At 44.5% G+C, this 18,133-nt stretch overlaps 1 protein-coding gene across 1 annotated transcript in view; it reads left to right on the top strand.

Moving 5' to 3' along the window:
* The window catches only part of TMC7 (transmembrane channel like 7), a 304,277-nt gene that overhangs the window by 84,594 nt on the left and 201,550 nt on the right, over window positions 1–18,133 (top strand). The gene's annotated exons all lie outside the window — the stretch shown is intronic.

Here is an 18,133-nt window from a genome sequence, read left to right as displayed (position 1 = left end):
GCATTCCGTTCTTTTCCTTCAGCCCTCTCTAAAAACCGGGACATGACCCAAATTTGCTGAAATCTGCTGGGACAGCTGGTAAAAACCGTGACTGTCCCAACAAATCCAGGATGCCTGGTCACAATACCTATGGACGTGAGGAGGAAGGCGAAAATCGAGAACTGATAATCCTCAAACACCTCTTTCCTGGTTCGCCTTGTTTCACCGCTCATCGTAGTGGTGTGCAGGCCTTTTTTAATTTTTTTTTAAATCTTCAGTGCTGTAGAAATGTACTCATTTATTGTTGATGTCCTAGAAGGACAGATGTTGTAACTATATTTATGGCAGCATAGGGGCACAATAAAAAGCTATGTTCCGGCTTATTTTACAGCTGCATTTGTACATTTCTGTTATCCTGCTTTCCACCCCCCCATGCTTCTCTTGTTGGTGTTCCTCTCCCCAACAAATTAATCTTGTGACCCTGTGATTCACCCATGTATATGTACTCCTAGTGATGATGATCTACTCCCTTTCCATCCGACACTCTTGACTCTCACGATGACGTAAAGCGACTGCCGGCCTATTGAACAGGGAGCCTTAAAAAAGAAAAAAGGTAACCGCCTTTTCAACTTAAAAGATAAGAGTGAGTGCTGGGACATTGGCACTGTGGGACTACTCATCAGAGATGTACCTCCTTTCTTTTAGTCTCTGTATCACTCTTCTTTGGTGCAGTCTTGTGTTTTGCCTACTACCTCCTATTGGGATGCTGTGCTTGCCTTTCTATGTTCTAGAACTAACTCCCTAATTTAAGCAACCCATAGGCACAGCAGAGACACTGAAGAAAATTATAACTCCTCATCACAGATAAGACAAAAGTATTCAAGTATGTGATATTTAGTTGAAAGAAAACATTCTATAATTTCCATAAAGCATATTTATCTAATGACCGTGTATCAGTTATATCTTTTTTAGCCATCATAGTAGTCATGATACTATCATATCGATGTAGTTTTAATGTATCATTGCTATTACAGTTATACTATTTCGAAGGGCGTTCACAGTGGTAAATCTTTACTCTGTGAATAATGTATTTATTGACTTAAGTGCACTGTATTTGAATCAGTAAAATGCTGGTCACCAACAGATTTTAGGAGAAAGTGCTTAACTGGTTGAGCTATGGCTCTACCTTACGTTAGTAACTGTACTAGTTTCACTGTAAGAAAGACCAGTTATAGTGGGAGCAGCTTCAGTAATAGCATAGCATAGTATAGCTTTTCCTGGTGGCAATCGGTGGTGTACTGTTGGCTCTGTTTATCGTAGTGGTTCAACTTAATGTACTGAACCCGGTGGCAGTATTTTTGGTAGTAAAGTCTTCCACTCCCAGAAATGGTACTTGTAGTAGAGTTGCTAATATTGATAGGTTTAGGAATAGTTTTAGTAGGGTCAGTAGCAGTGGTACAAGTTGTTGCACTAGAGAGTAGTACATTTAGTGACATTAAGAGTACTGCTACCGTCAAAATCAAAAATTCTTTAGTCGTAAACCAGAGTTATGCATAGAAGCAAAGTTAAAAATACAATGCATATCGACAATTTATCAATCACAAAATTTCAAAACCAATATAAAATACATAGAGGTTTAAGCTCAATTAATATTCAGTAAGACACACTTCTGCTACAGTAAACAGCTAATTAAAAAAAGAACCAACCCTTTGCTAAACAACCTAGTTGCTTAAAAATTGTAGGTAAGAAAGACCACCCTACACTGGACAAGCTGCACTGCTTAAGTTGTGGAAATAGAAACAATTTAGTGACAAGGACATAGAACTTACAAAAAAATAAAAAGTGAATTAGGGTTTGTTCAGATGAGCCACCACATGGGCAGACTTCCAACGGAATGAGGTTTCTTAATCTCAAGGGGAAACTTAACAAATTATGGACGGTTCCTGCCCTGAAACGTAAAAGAAGCAAACTTTCCCATCCTTCCTTAGCCCATGGTAAACAAGCCTCCTTCAGTTAATTACAGACAGGCTAAAATAGGGCTATGCCATGGTTTTATGGCATTCACCGCTCTCCCTTTTGGCACCCCTACTCTCCATGAAGATGACTTTCTCTGCCTTTTTATCCTTTTTAAGTTGAGACTAGGCAGCGTGAAAGTGCTGTCTCTTGACATGTTGTAATTTACATCTGTGGGCTTGCAGCGCGCCCATCACATGCCCATCACTTTCATTCGTTCCTTGGCCTGTATTTCAAAATTCCCTTGATTTCGTAGGTAAATTCTTTACGTTTGTCCCACCTTGAAGCTGCTTTGTTACCGCCTTGGAGACTGACCCTCTTACATGGATTATTGCCAGTCAGCCATATACCTTAATGTAGCATTCTGCTTTTTTATTTTTGCCTCGCTGCTGCGTGGCGCTTTACATGACTACATGAAGTTTCATATAGCGCGACCTCGATCTGAGGAGCACTTTACATGAGTACCTCTTACTTACAAGTTTTGCAGTTGAAAAATATACAAACTGGAGCACTTAAAATAAAAAAAACACACAAATCCTCACAGCGGCTAGCCTGGCATAGTGGGAGAGCTGACACTACAACATTCACCGCATTTGGGAAACTCGCCCCATAATGCTTTGCTGGGCATTTCTTTTTAAAAACATTTTTGCCAATAACTCAGCCTGTGGTGGTCCTATGACAATGGGACCACCACTGAACCGTTCGGCATGACACACTCTTTCAGCCGAGGTCATCTCTGGGGTCCACACACTATGTTGGGGGGGGGGTCCCCAAAATAATAACCTCTCCCACCATTCAATGTCTTTTTAAGTTCTCTCATGGTTGGAACCTTTGTTTTACGGCTGGGAGTAGTTTGTGTTAAAGTGCCTTGTTTGTAATAGTATTTCAGTAGGCCTGCTACACCTGAAGATGTGTAAGGCACTACGTCCTCTAGGTGTTACATATATGGTTATACTGCATAACTTTCTGCCATTTTGTTTTCATGTCTTTATGCCCTCAAGGGACTGAATATATAGTTGCATGACCATGTTTCTTACAAATGCTATTTATATTGTTGTGTCCACTAGGGGCTGTTCTGAGCATTACAGCAGTGCTTAATTTGTAAATAAAAAGGTGCCGGTGCTCAAAGCCCTCCTCTTAAACACGAGGCTGCTGTAATTAAATCTGTCAGCACTGAATATTGAGGCAGCGTAATCTTGGAGTCATCTCGGGCCTCTTCAATCCATTTACGGCCACCCCTGCCCCTTCAGCTCATCCTGCAGCTTTCTACTTTCTCCCTTTATGACGCTTTTTCGTTTTTCCCTTCCTTCGTCTTTCCCATATGTGTCTTTTGCTCGCAGCAAATGCTTGAGGCATAAGAAAAAGCCCCGGCCCTCAAAAATAAGTGCTGGTGCTCAGCACCGGAAACAACAAGCACAAATTAAGCACTGCATTACAGTCACAATACTACAATATTTGCTGCACTTGGAAAATCGCCCCAAAATGTATTGTGGGGTATTCTTTTTGCAAAACATTTTTGCTCATAACTCAACGCACAACATGCTCTTTCTGTCTAGGTAATCTCTGGGTCCCCATACTAGTTATGAATTAGCGATAGCAACCAAAGTATCTCCGGGCATCTGGGGTCTTTTAGGGTGGCAGCAACATAAGCAATCCACGGAATGGCTAAGCCCTTTTCTTGTTATAGATAATCCATGAATGATGGCCCTATTCAGGGCTGCTTTATAGTTAGTCCTAATCGAAAGCCATAAAAGGACTAGGAGCATTTTAATAGGATTTCCCAAGTAGGCAAGACTTAGCTCTCCATGACAAAAGCTAGTATTTCAGAAGGCCTTTTAGAAGTACTCACAGTAGTAGAATCAATACCAATGATGTAATTAGTAGCCCTAGTAGAAATCTTAACAGTTGGTGAACAAAACATGACACAAAGCTGACCGAATGCCATGCAGTATTATTAATAGTAGTAACTGCTGTGGTGTGCCTGATTATCAGTAATGTCTACACCACTGCGAGTAGGAAAGATGCATTCAGTGGTGGGGTGGGCAGTGGCCTACATTTGGCAATGCTGCCCCTACAGTGGTGTATAAGTGTATTGTGTATGTAAACCTGAGACCTGGGGCACAGAGGTCAGAAAAAAATCACGAACTGCATGCCCGCCTAAAGAAAACATATCAAAAATAACAAACTAAAAGATAAACATAAGATATTTGGAAATAGTGTTTGATTGGATGATTGGCTATACGTTATAATACTAAAAATAAGGAACAACATTTTCCCTTGTAATAAATATTGTGCCAAATATAAAAGCCCACCACCTACTCCAAACGACAAATCTTTCAAGCTAAAAACTGGCAACAAATATTTTAGTCGATGTTTTATAAAATGTGTTGCGGACACCCTATTAACGGATCACACGACTGAGAGTAAGGCATGTGGCTGCGTCCTGGAAACTGAAATGCCGTGACACGTGGGAAAGAGTCCATCTACTTTTTTTCTGGACCTCCATGGACCAATATATTGTCCCACAAGTTTCTATTTCCGCATGCAAGCTTTCCAGGCAGAGGCGCGCTCGCTATTTAAGCCTTCCCTTGGGCCACTTGCATGTCTTGCAGGTGACCTTGTTTGAAGCTCCGGGGCTGTCACTGAAATATGTCACTCTCTGGGGAACAATGGCTGTGTTGGGTTTCACTCCTCTCTTCTGCAGAGGCACGCACACACTTTGAAATACTGTAAACACAGTGTCGTTATTTCCATGGTCTGAGACAACATAGCCTTATGTGTTACTTTGAATGGTTTCCAATGAGAATCGCTAAGGATGTACAAACATGTCTTCCTAAGCTCAGTGTGAGAGACGGCACCTTGCCCGTTCACAACAGGCACATCCACACACAAAGTACTTTCCTTTAGCGCTTGTGACTACTTTGGCAGTTCCTGTTTTTTAAGACCTAAAGCCCGATCGCTTTGAAAACAGTAAAGTTTATTAAAAACCGCAAAAAAACAAAACAGACCTTGACAAAGCCAAAAGGCTAGCAACCATCTCCAGACTTACTGGCTCTGCCAATGCTTGTAATTATTTTGTTCCCTGGGACCAAAACTGGACATCTTATGGATACCTGCGAGCTAGGCGACTGTTCTTGTTAAGATCCCTGTTGGTAACAAGTAGAGCTATGACTTAGGAGTACAGAGACCAAGGCAAAGGTTTTGAGTTTAAATGTCAGAATCTCTGTATCCTACAGGCCTACAATTACAACTCCCGGCTCTCCGCCTCTCACGTCTGTTGCTGAGGCGAGTTTTATGATCTGGAAAGGGAGAGGTGAAGTAATAGGAAACAAGAATGTCACATAATCCATGCATTAGTGTGAAGTTTGGTGCATCTACTCTGACCAGGTTACCTGCGGTGGGGGTGTACCTTATCGGAAATGATTTCTAAGGATTGCAGCATGACATTTTGTATCCTATTAAATAGTGTACCTAAAGACATTGGCATTTTTAAAAATCATTCTTATGTTCAATTTGCGTGCAACTTTGTTTCTTCCTCCCTTGTGCGTTTCATTTCTTCATCTGTATGACAGCCCTTTCCTTTTCCCACAGCCACGTTTGGTATAGGGGCAGTCTGATTCCACATATTTCACTCCTGTTTTGTTTTCATCCTTACACAGACATTTCTACCACATGTCGTCTTAAGTCATCTATTTCTCTACCCCTAATATCCCTTTAGCTGTGGGAAGCTCTTCAATTTCCTACATCTATTCTTCTAGCCTCACTCCTCTCTTGGCATATCTCTGCTCATCAAGCACTCTGTGGATCAGAATTCAATATATTATTCTCATCTCTTGCCCCAGCACATTTATTTTGCTTTCGAAGCTTCTTCCCTTTATCACACACGCCTTCTTCGCTCTACACATGTTCCCTTTTCTTTGCTTAATCCACATCTTTCCTGATTCTTTCCCAGCACCTCTACTTGTTCGTTTCTTATGCTCATAAAATCCATTTTCTCTTTTCCCAATCACATCTCCATATTTTCTATCTGCTTTTCCACATCAATTTAATTTGTCTCCGTCGGTGTCTCTTACCTCTCATCATTTTGTTTCTCTGCATTACCTATATGTGTCTTCCCTTGTCCTTATCACCTTTTCGGTTGCCCCATGTTTCCACCTACACATGACTTTGTCTTTCCTTAGCCCTTTCGTCACTCATTGCCTCTCACAGCCTCCTACCAAATCTTCTCATACCACTCGCTTTTCCCTGTTATTTCATGTGTAATTCTTGCCACATATTTTAACCTCTCCGGTCTACCACGTGTTTTACATTTTCTACCCACTTCAACCCACTATTCTATTTATATCCTCCTTTCACGCCATTCTGTCTTCTGACCTGTGCATTTCGCCCCATACCCCTGCATCTCTTAGTACCTCTGCCACGTCCCTACTGTACATCCGCCTTTACATTCTCACTCACACCTTTTAGTTTAATGCCCAGCTGTTGGTGAGTCGGAAAGAGGATGATATTTTTAGAGGGCATATGTTTAATAGTATCTTGTGGTCAGAGCTATAATCTCAGATATTTTATTTTTTTGTTTCAGAAAGCTTCTGGGTGCGAATAGTCTAGATAGAATCTCGATAGGTGGTTTAAAATGCACCCAGGCCTCGGAAGACGCCAGTGGTTATGAAGCAAATGCGTAATTAATTATATACCATCCCAAAAGGATGAGTGATTTACTGTGTAAATATAACACTTAGACAACTGGGCAGTGCTTCTAGCCACGAACTAAGGCAGCCATAGTAAATGGTGAATTGCGTGGGCAGTGCAATGCTATCCAAACCTTTTTACAAAACAGATCTGTTCTTGGAACCACTAATGACCGTGATGAATACATGCTCCACAACACGTACCAGGGCTATCTCCTGAGTTGTCAGTGGAAAATGTATCATTCCAAAGTATATCACATTGGCTACACCACTGTTCGTTTCTATACGTCTTTTGACACCCCCTAGGACAGCAGTTGAAATGCTGACAAAAGAAGGCTAAATCAAATAAATGCACTTTCTTTTATTTATAGTGAAGACACTACAAATGCACAATGATTTTGTGAAAGGAAGCAAGACCGGTGCATTCCTTGTGTGTAATAACGCAAGCTGAAAAACCTGTAGTACACTCAGACGTAACTTGCAGATGGCCTATGACTCAATCTACAGTAACAATTGACTTATGAGTTAATTGAGCGGGGGTTTTTAAACTTCAGTCTCTTGGTGTAGTCATCAAACAAAATCCCCCACTGGTCGTATGGACCTTTGGCAGTCGACTTGAAGCATTGAGGGAGAGCTGGCATTGGGAATCCAGTTACATTTCAATAAAACCAAATACAGTTCCGCAAGTAACAACAGAGAGAATGGTATGCAACCATAAAGGTTTATTTAGTAGTAAATCCATAACAAATCAATAAATTGACAAAGTTATAAGATGTATCATTACAGGAACAATATTAAGGCATCTGAACATTTTGAATATGAGTATCATAAAGTACAGGAGGCAAGTAGCCAGAAAACATAGAATGCAAGTTATACAAATCATGTGTCACATAAAGAAACTATCTCTAACTAAATTAAGTAATAATGAAAGTATGAAGGGGATATCTAAAGGGGGAAATGAGAATAGTGTCAGCTTCATGTGAAATTCTGTAGACGTTCAGAGAGAAACGAGAGTGTTTAGCATGAAGTTTCACACTCTGGGAAATCAGAAAGGTAGAGGGGGTCTGCTCTCTTCCACGTTAGGAGAGAGTCTCTAGTCTAACTGCTATGGAACACAAGTTAAAAGCACAACCGATAGTCCCAGAGCATCCATACCTTGCTCCCACAGTCCAGGTCCAATCCCATGATGGCATTTGCTGAGAGCTGACAACCGCCTAAATTCGCATCCCAACACAATTAGGTATACATCTGCTCGTCCTTGAGAGTTGCATCTTCTTTGTACAACGGGTACCGAAGGCTCCTTTAATAGTAATTTCTTCATCCTTGCTGCCAACTTCTCTTCTTCATGCCTTGCTATCAGCCTAGTACAGAATAATGAGCCCTTTTCTAGCTAACAATGGATTGGATAATGCACCTGCAAATAAATGAATAAGTAGCATACGGACAGCTCACAATACTCAACTTAGGCCTAGTGTCAAGTTAAGTTAGCATGAGACTCACAATTGAGGTGCATAATAGCATTAACTATAGAGAAGCAACTATCATCATTATAACGTGAACATTCAATGAATGTAAATACATGGGTTAGCTGATAGAGACTTCTAGTTGCAGATTCCTTACCTTTGAATTTCCCCAGGCATCAATCTGGATCTGGAGATTTTTCTTTGAACAGTACCTCTGCGTGCTGTCAGGTGGCGTCGGCCGACTTCGTGGGCATCGTGGTCACTGTGATGATGTCACGGTCATATAAAGGTGCCACCCCGGCGCGCTGACATCAGTTTCTTTTCATGACTTTCCACGTCAGTAGTGCAGAGCCATGAAGAACACAGAGTGGTGTGCCAAAACTAGGGCCCTTAAAGGGAGTTTCCTGTCCCTAGAAATCAGTTTGCAGTGCGGGGAGGATGGGCAGGTTGGTAAGGAATTTGCAACTAGAATATGTCTCTACCAGGTATATGTTACTGAAGGTAAGTAACTTGTACATCTGATAGAGACTTCTAGTTGCAGATTCCTTACCTTTGAATAGATAACCGAGCAATACCAATCCCAGTGGTGGGCTGCGAACCAAGATCACACCAAGAAGTCCTGCAAGACCGAACGGCTAAAGTAGCCGTCCCTGCGGACCTGACTGTCCAGGCAGTAGTGTTTGGTAAAAGTGTGCAGGGATGCCTACGTTGCTGCCTCACAGATATCCAGGACTGGAACGCCCTGTGCTAGGGCTGTGGTAGCAGGAGTAGCTCTGGTGGAGTGGGCATGCAACCTTCAGGAGGTTGCTTCTTAGCCAGAGTGAAGCACATTTGAATGCATAAGAGCACCCATCTAGAAATGATCCTCTTCTGCATCGCCTTCCCCTTCTTTGCACACACAAACCTCACAAAGAGCTGATCGTCCATCTGGAAGTCTTTGGTACGATCAAGGTAGAACGCCAACGCTCTTTTTGGGTTCAGACGGTGGAGACTCTCCTCTTCATGTGAGGGATGTGGGGGTGCATAAAAGGTAGGCTAGGTGATGGACTGCCCGACATGGAATGGTGTCACTACCTCAGTTAGAAAAGAAGCCATTGTGCGAAGTACCACTTTGTCAGGATGTATTGCCAGGAAAGATGGTGTAGATGAAAGAGCCTGGAGTTCACTTACTCTGCAGGCAGAGATGATGGCAACTAAGAAGACAGTCTTGATGGTTAAGAGCCGTAAAGGGCAGTTGTGAAACGGCTCGAATGGGGCACACATAAGGTATGTTAAAACTAGGTTTAGATCCCATTGGGGAATGATGAATGGGGTAGGAGGAAAAAAAAGATGTGTGAAGCCTTTAAGAAACCTCGCAGCAATGGGAGATTTGAATATAGAAGATTGATCTGGTAACCTCAAGGAAGCAGAGATAGCAGAGCGATATCCCTTAAGGGTGCCCAGGGTGGAGCCCTGTTGGGCAAGGGAAAGAATAAAGAGAAGGACCTGAGAGAGAGGAGCAGATAGAGGATCGACAGATTTGTCGATGCACCTTGCCACAAATTTCTTCCAATGACAGGCATATAAGGTTTTGGTTGAGGAACACCTGGCTGCCAAGATAACGTTGCAGTCTTCCGGTGGCAGGTCAAAAGACGTCAACTGTCGACACTCAATCTCCACGCAAGGAGGTGGAGGGTGAACAGGTTCAGGTGGATTACCCTCCCCTGCTGCTGCGACAGAGGATCCTCCCGAAGACGCAGTCTGATCGGAGGAGCTATGGCCATGCTCACCAGCTTGGGATACCAAACTCTTCGTGCCCAGTCCGTAGCCACCAGGATTACTTGGGACAGTCTTGCCTGATCTTCTTCAGAACTCCGGGCAGAAGTGGTATGGGCGGAAAGGCGTACAGGAGACCTGAATTCCACTTGTGACGAAAAGCGGCGCAGACGAGTGCCGCCTTGGAAACTCCAACACGCAAACAAGTCTAACCAAGTATATCACATTGGCTGCACCACTGAAGGATGAGACCTTGCGCCACCTCCGAATGGAGAAGCCATTCGTGATCAACCATGCATCGTCGTCTGAGTTTGTCTACCCTGACATTGAAGGAGCCTGCCAGGTGTACCACCAAGGAAATGCCCTGATGTTCCAACCAAGTTCAGAGGCGAAGAGCCTCTTGACAAAGGGTCCACAACCCCACTCCGCCTTGTTTGTTGCAGTACCACATGGCGGTGGTGTTGTCTGTGAACACCTGCACTGTTTTCCCTTTGAGAGAGGGAAGTTATGTTTTTAATGCTAGTCGAATCACTCAGAGCTCCAGAAGGTTGATATGGAGCCCGATTTCCGTCGGATACCAGAGGCCTCTGATCTCCGCCTCTCCCATGTGGCCTCCCTATCTCAGGAGTGGCTCATCTGTCACTACTGTAAGATCTGATTGGGGAAAGGAGAGGGATCTTCCTTTGACCCAATCCTGATTCATTAACCGCCACTGCGGGTCTCTCGGAGATCCTTCCGAGATCTGGACCTTGTTGAAGAGATTCCCCTGATGCTGCGCCCACTGGAACTTCAGGTGCCACTGCAGAGTCTGCATATGCCATCTGGCCTTTTGAACTAGCAGGATGCAGGAGGCCAAGAGGCCCAGCAGCCTCAGAGTTATTCTCACCGAAATCCCAGATAGAGGCTGAAACATAAGTATCATAGCCCGAATATCCTGGACTCGCTTTTCAGGAGGATATGCCCGAAACTGCAATGTATCCAGACCAGCTCTGATGAAAGGAAGTGTCTGAGAAGGAGTCAGGTGACTTCGGCACATTGATAGTGAACCCCAGCGAATGCAAAAGGTTCACCCTAGTCTGGAGGTGGGAGGCGACTGTCCGGGGCGAGTTTGCCTTCAACGGCCAATCATCGAGGTAGGGGACTGGAACCCCTAACCTGCGCAGATGAGCTGCCACCACAACCATCACTTTCGTGAACACCCGTGGGGCACTGGTATGGCCAAAAGAGAGCACGGTGAACTGAAAGTGCTCGTGACCTACTACGAATCATATGTAACGTCTGTGGGCCGGCAAGTCGGGGATGTGGAAGTATGCGTCTTGCAAATACAACACTGCCATCCAGTCTCCGGGGTCAAGGGCATATAGGACCTGAGCTAAAGTCAAATTTTTGAACTTCTCCTTCCTGAGGAAGAGGTTGAGGGACCGAAGATCTAATATAGGACGAATGCCTTTGTCCTTTTTCGGCACCAGAAAGGAGCGGGAATAGCAACCATGACCTACTTCTGGCAACGGAACCCTCTCTATAGCTCCTTTGGCCAAAAGGGCTTGGACTTCCTTGCGGAGAAGCGCCATATGATCCTCCGATATGCAATTGTATGAAGGCGGCATGGCTGGGGGAGGTGCCTCAAAGGGGAGGGAGTACCCCTTTCGGGCAATCTGGAGAACCCACCTGTCCGAGTTAATAGATTGCCACTGGGCCAGGTGATGGCAAATCCTGCCACAAACTGGTTCCTGGTGTACCCGCGGTCTAGGATGGTTTGGGGGCTGAAGAGGGGGTGGGGTGGACTGGCCGACCCGCTGGCTTCCTGATCCCCTGGGGCGTAGGATCTCGCGTCCACGGCCGCGCAGGGGCTGTACAGCATGCGTGGGTCGATGGCCGGTGGGGGGAGAAGAACGAGGTTGGGTGCCCCTTCCGTAGCCACGAAAGGGACAAAAGGCAGACTGCTGGGGTCTAGGAGCAGGCGCGGGCCAAGGGACTGGGCTGTGGCTCGGGAATCCTTGAAGCGCTCGAGCGCTGAGTCCGCCTTGTTTAGAAAGAGATGTGCCATCAAAGAGCATGTCCATCAGAGATTGCTGGACATCCCCTGAGAAGCCTGATGTTCTCAGCCAGGCGTGGCGTGTTAGTGTCACTGTTGATTCAACCGATCTGCCCAGAGAGTCGGTCCTATCCAGTCCACAACGAATCATGAACTTTGATGCGTCCCTCCCATCTGTCACGGCTTGGGAAAGGACAGTCCTGGCCTCCTCTGGAACTCTAGTCAGCACTTGCGCGACCGTATCCCAGCGAGTATGGGAATAGCAGCCCAAAACACATGCAGGGTTCACGGACTGCAGGGCTGGACTGTTGGAAGAAAACAACTTCTTCCCCAAGTTGTCCTTCCTTTTTGATTACCTATCTGGGGGTGCAGCAGGAATGTCCCCGACGAAGGTGAAGCCTCAATGACAAGGCTCTCAGGGGTGGGTTGTTGGGTGAGGAATTTTGGGTCTGTCAGCGCAGGCCGATGGCGGCGGGCAATCGTCCTATTCACAGGACCCCCTGAGCTTGGTCTGGATCAGGTACCCAAAAGGACGTCCGTCAGTGCCTCATTAAAGGGAAGAAGGGGTTCGGATGTGGAAGACCCCTGGCTGAAGCACATCGGTTAGGATATTAGGCCTAACCTCCACAGAAGGTAGCTCAAGGTCCAAGACCTCAGCTGACCTTCGCGCCACCATGGAGTATGAGGCACCATCCTCCGTAGCCACGGTAGGAGGAGAGAGCATACCAGTGTCAGGGGAGGTGTCTAGACCACTCACATCATCCACATCCTGAACTGAGTCCATTTGGGGGTCCAGCTGGCATTCTAAAGGGTCCAGCGCCCCCTCCAAACTCTCTCCGTATCCATATCCATGACCAAAGGTAAACAATCTGCAACTAGAATATGTCTGTACCAAATATATCGTTACCGAATGTAAGTAACTTGTACTTTTATGCAATCCGATGTACTACATGCGATTTCTAAATGTGCTCATCATTGTTTATTTACAATAATGCATAAAGATGACACACATGGGTAAATGAATTAGAGGACACATCGAATATATAAATTATATCATTGTAGTCATGTAAATAGAGTATATGTAGAGGGTGGAATCTAAATTACGCTGCTCCAAGTTGGTGTACTTCCCTTAGTACAGGGCTAACAAGCCAGATACTGTATTGTGTTGCAATACACTGTGATGCCACCTGGGCGGCACTCAGACCTTTCTCTCATTTCTAACACATAGTTCCCTCACTTATAACTCATGTTTCCCCCCTCTGCTTCATGATGTGGGTCCTCCTTGGCTCTCTTCTGTGCACACAGTCTTGTCCAATTTCAATACGTCATCCTTCTTTGGTTCAACTCCCCATGAGACAGAAAACTAATCGTTTTATTCCTCCCAGTCAATTTTTTGTTGTGCATTGTTTCCTGTGCTTAGGATTTTGGATTCTTTGTCAACTATCCTTTGATCTGTCCTCTTAATTATTTGAGTTACCCATTTTGATTAAAATTCACTGTTCGCTACCTAGTAGAAAGTATCTACTACCATTGCCTACTGGTGAGTTTTTGTGCCTTTTGGGCTTTTCCTTCTAATCTGTGACCATTCTTTGAGGGCTGAGATGCTCCAAAGTAGCACTCATTGATGTAAAATGGCAGTGTTGTCTACAGAAAGTCACTTTTACCTCTGGCAGATGAGGTGAGAAGAAGGCGTGACAGTTGAATCCAGCTGTATTTACTCAGTGATATCAAAGTAGTAAACAAATTTGCCTCTCATAGATACTTCTACCAGCAGATTCTTCATCTCTGGATATCCCGAGGCATCAGTCTGAAACGTGAATTTTTCATAGCTCTGCTGAGCTGGAGTCCTGGCTCTATGTCAGTGCTGGAAGAGGCATCTGGCGACATAAATCATAAATCACTAAAACAGTCTATAATGTCAGTTTTAAGTCTTGTCACACCTGTGACAGCCAAATGTCTATGACAGAGACATGAGGACTGTTTATTGTGCCTTCAGTCCTGTCAGGACTCCTGCTGTTGTTCCAGCTGTCATAGCGTACTTCCAATAGCAATTGAGGCAAAGTAAGTGAAACTCTTCAATAAACCACACCAAAGAAGACCGGTGGCCTCCTCTTGTGGTGCTTTTGAGCCCCAGGGAGTTTTGTGGGGTTCCACTTGGTAAACTGCCTGCAGGATTTACCCAGGTGCCAAGCATCCCTCAAATATAGCCTTCTTAAGTCCCAGCTCCATTCAATGCTGTTCTGACACAGGACCCTTGCAGCCAGTGCCCTGTTTGGCTCTGCCACCTATGTATATTCCAGTGCCTCTGCACCACCTCTGCCACCTGCACCAATGTCTAACCTGCTTATACCTTCTGTCAAGACTTATCACTCCAGAAGGAAGCTAAAATGCGTTGAAGAGCAACTCCATGCCCTAGAATCTCACCACGCCTATGTGCAAAGGTTATTGAGAAATATTTCTGAAGGGGAAGATCATTTTCCCTTGCCTCTTTTCCCTCCGTCCTTGTCAGATACATCTGACTACTTGACATTACAATTTGCATGTGAATTGGACACTTTCCAGAAATGAAAATTGACCCTTCCTTGGGTCTTGTTTCCACAGAAATGTCTTCATTCTCCACAATGGTCAGAAAAGCGTTGGACGTTCTGCAGCTACCATTGCCTTTAGTGGGCTAGCCTACAATATTTTTAACACTCTCCATTCTCCAGATAACCTCCAGAACCTCACCTTCCCTTTAATAATGTCCATTAAGGAGGGGTGGAACATGCCTTATTCAACACCTGCTTTGCACTGGTTTGTGGCTAATGCACCTATCAACCCTAGGAGATCTGCCTTTTCTAGACCTTAAGCTGCCTCCTGAAAGTTTGATTGTCCGAGCCTTGTCTTGTGGTAAACAAAACTCCATTTCCATCACTCTCTTCTGACAGAGTTCAAAAAGCTAGAAGCCATCAGAAAGAAGGCCTTTTCTGTTGGGAGCCTGGCATAAACCTTAAATGCCTCCTTGTTTTCTTGCCCATAATACTCGTACCTTAATGGGACATTACAGCACTGGTGCCTTCATATCTCCCAAAACACCGGAAAGAGCATTAAACGAAGCTCATCAAAGATGGACATGAAGAGTGTAAACTTATAGTTAAGGACTTGACACAGCATATTCCATGAGCAGAGCAGTGAGGTCATCCGTTACGTTATGCTGCCATGGCTGGGTGACATCCACTTGACTCTCTGATGATATCCAGTCCACCCTGATGGATGTATTGTTTGATGGCCAGCAGCAATTTGGGAAAAAAAAAAACAGATGCCACTTTGGAGTGATTTAAGACTGGTTCAGTGATTACAAGATTACTTTGACTTCAAACTCCCCAGAAAGAATTCTGGTTCTTTTGGAAACTCTGCCGGTTTTCCAAGGGCTTCCAGTGCAGGCATTGTCAGAGAGCACTAGTTCTACAGCGACAGTAGCACAATTCTTTGGTTTACCACTTCAGAGAATAAGAAAAGGCTAGGGCACCGACTTTTCTCAAGCTCTTTCTTGGCACCACCTGGCTAACCACTTTAACTTGTCCTTGAAGGAGTATGCCTGCCTTGTGCTAAACTGGATTTTCCTCTTTCAACCATTTTAGTAGGGCATAACATAGGCTCAATGGGCCCTTCAAACGCCTTATCTGCCAGAGGACCCTTTTCCATGTTCATCCATGACACGCAGGCTTTCCCATCTCAAGACCATCTGCATATTCTGCAGCAGGAGGTGGCAGTTTTGCTGCGGAAACGAGTTGTGGAGTTGGTGCCATAGCAGAAAATTTAGCATGTTACTTTCTGGATCCCAAAGTTGACTGCGGTTTGTGCCTGATGGTGGAACTCAGGGTTCTGAATTAAATACCTTTGCAAGGACAAAGTCAAGATGCCATCCATCAGTTTTTGTTTGCACTGGAAGACGAAGACTGGATGGTGTCCCTCAACCTGCTGGAAATGTAATTTACACATGACTATTCTGCAGGCAGAAGTACCTGCATTTAGTGGTGGGGTCCGTGCCTTATCAATTTGTGGTGGTTCTATTCAGACTAACATCTCCTGATCCTGGTGGATAAGGCGATGACTGGCTGCTTACAACCAACCACTTGCAGGCAACGATGTCTTTGCAGCAGCAGTTGGGGGTTTCCATCATTGAGCCCAACTCTTACTTGGAGCCCTCACAGCACCTGCTGGTCATAGAGGCACCCACTGGACACAACATTGTGCCGAGTTTTCCACCTCCTCAGAAGATCTGAGGCATTTAGGTTAGAAATTGGATGTTTTGGGAAGGGGCACAATTTCCAGCTGTGCAGGTCTTACTTCTGCCTCCTCTTGGTTACATTCTCTGGATCTGGGTGCATCAATTTAGAATCTCTTGGGAAGTGTACCATTTGACAGGAGCACTGAACACCCGGGCTGACATTCGGAGTGTGTGTCATCTTACCAACTATGAGTGACCCTTCCACCGAAAGGTGGTTTAATACATCTTTGCCTTGTGGCGCATCCCTCCGATAGGCCTTTTGCCACTCATAAAAACCCTGATTGCTTAATGTTCTGTTTCCTCCAGTATACATAGCAGGAAGTCATAGGAGACGTATTTTGGTTGCAGAGGAATTTTCCTCTTTTCTGTGTTTCATCCCATTCCTTTGATTCCACAGGGTCAGGACCAAGCACCCACAATACTTTCTGGCCCACACTGGCGAGAAGGGTGTGGTACACAGACTTCTTGCACTTCTCCTATTTTCCCTCACTCAAGTTTCCACTTGGATGGCACACTCTCTCCCAGTCAGGAGGACAAGTGCTGCACTCCAACTTCCAAATCCTATAACTTTATGCTTGTAAATTGGGCAGGACGTGTGGGGTGAGGTGTCAGATCTCAGTGCCTGTCAGCTTCCTCCAGAGGCAGTCCCTCAAATCATTTGTAGGGTCCCTCTCGAGTCAGATGCAAGTAATCTAAATATCAATCACACAAAGCTGAGGGCTGTGGCTTTGACATAGAAATTTGCACATACACTCTTGCTTGTGTAATGATTTGTGGTCCTTTTCCATAGGATAAATAAATACACCTGAGCTGGTTTATAGTGATGAGTCAACACGGCCACTTTAAATAAAGGTCTTGATGGTGATTCAAATTGTTCATGACACCATATTATAAATAGAATCTAACAGTCACTGAAAAAGTGTCTAATCATTTCTATTCTTAGGGAACCTTTTTTTTCCCCCCAGCAAAATGCAGTCACTCATAGTGAAAGCATTCAACGGCTGAAGTGGATTGGGATCATTGAACTATACTGAGTGTTGTCTAAGCGCCCCAATATACCTAAACCTTTTTAGGGCCGAGCGCATGCTAGCGCTCTGGCCCCTGTTGTAATCTCTCTGTGGGCTTTTAACCACACCCATCAGTTTGGTTGGTTCATGGGCTTGCCTTTTAAAATTCGCTTGATTTCATTAGTGAAAGGCATGTATAAGTCATGTCTTTTCCGGGTTTAGCCGTCCTCGAGAGCATCGATAAACTACTGAAAACATACGAGGCTCCATTTTTTCCGCATGGCTTCTGGACTACTTTTTATTTTTATTTCCTACGCAACGCGATTTCGCTGGGCAGTAGTCGAGCGCTTTGCATGACATCGACCCTGTTACATGGATAATTCTACTTTTGCCGATAATATGGATAATTTCACTTTTGCCAATATGTTTCACTGTGAGCTAACTTCAGTTTAGTTTTCTGTGTCTGTTTCATGCTCATGGCGACCGTCCGCTGGCATATTTGAAACTGTTTCACTTTTCATCGTCAGTTTGTGTCAAGAAAAGTCTGGTTTGAATTTACAACACTAATAGCTTTAACTCGAGCAAACGTGAGACCCACTGCATTGCAAATGCTTGTTATTATGATGTCTTTAAGGAAAAAGTTAGACTAGGAAGTGCATGCCCTAAGCACTTTTTGTTCTCATTCCCTTTGAACCAAGGCATCAGAACTTACTTGTATATTACAAACTTAAATCACCTTTCGACTCACACTTACTGTGAGACTATAGTCTTTATTCACCTGATGAGCAAGGCACCATTTTATTCTTTCAGATAACATTTTACATTCAGCTGTACTGCTGAACAGGGTGCGCTGCCCCACTTATGTCCTCCCCTTCCCACCCCAGCTGTGGGTGATAAAGACAGCATGGTTTATCAATTTTTTA

Source organism: Pleurodeles waltl, chromosome 10 (assembly GCF_031143425.1).
Source record: "Pleurodeles waltl isolate 20211129_DDA chromosome 10, aPleWal1.hap1.20221129, whole genome shotgun sequence".
Taxonomy (NCBI): Eukaryota; Metazoa; Chordata; class Amphibia; order Caudata; family Salamandridae; genus Pleurodeles; species Pleurodeles waltl.
This window is presented reverse-complemented; position numbering and strand designations above follow the sequence as displayed.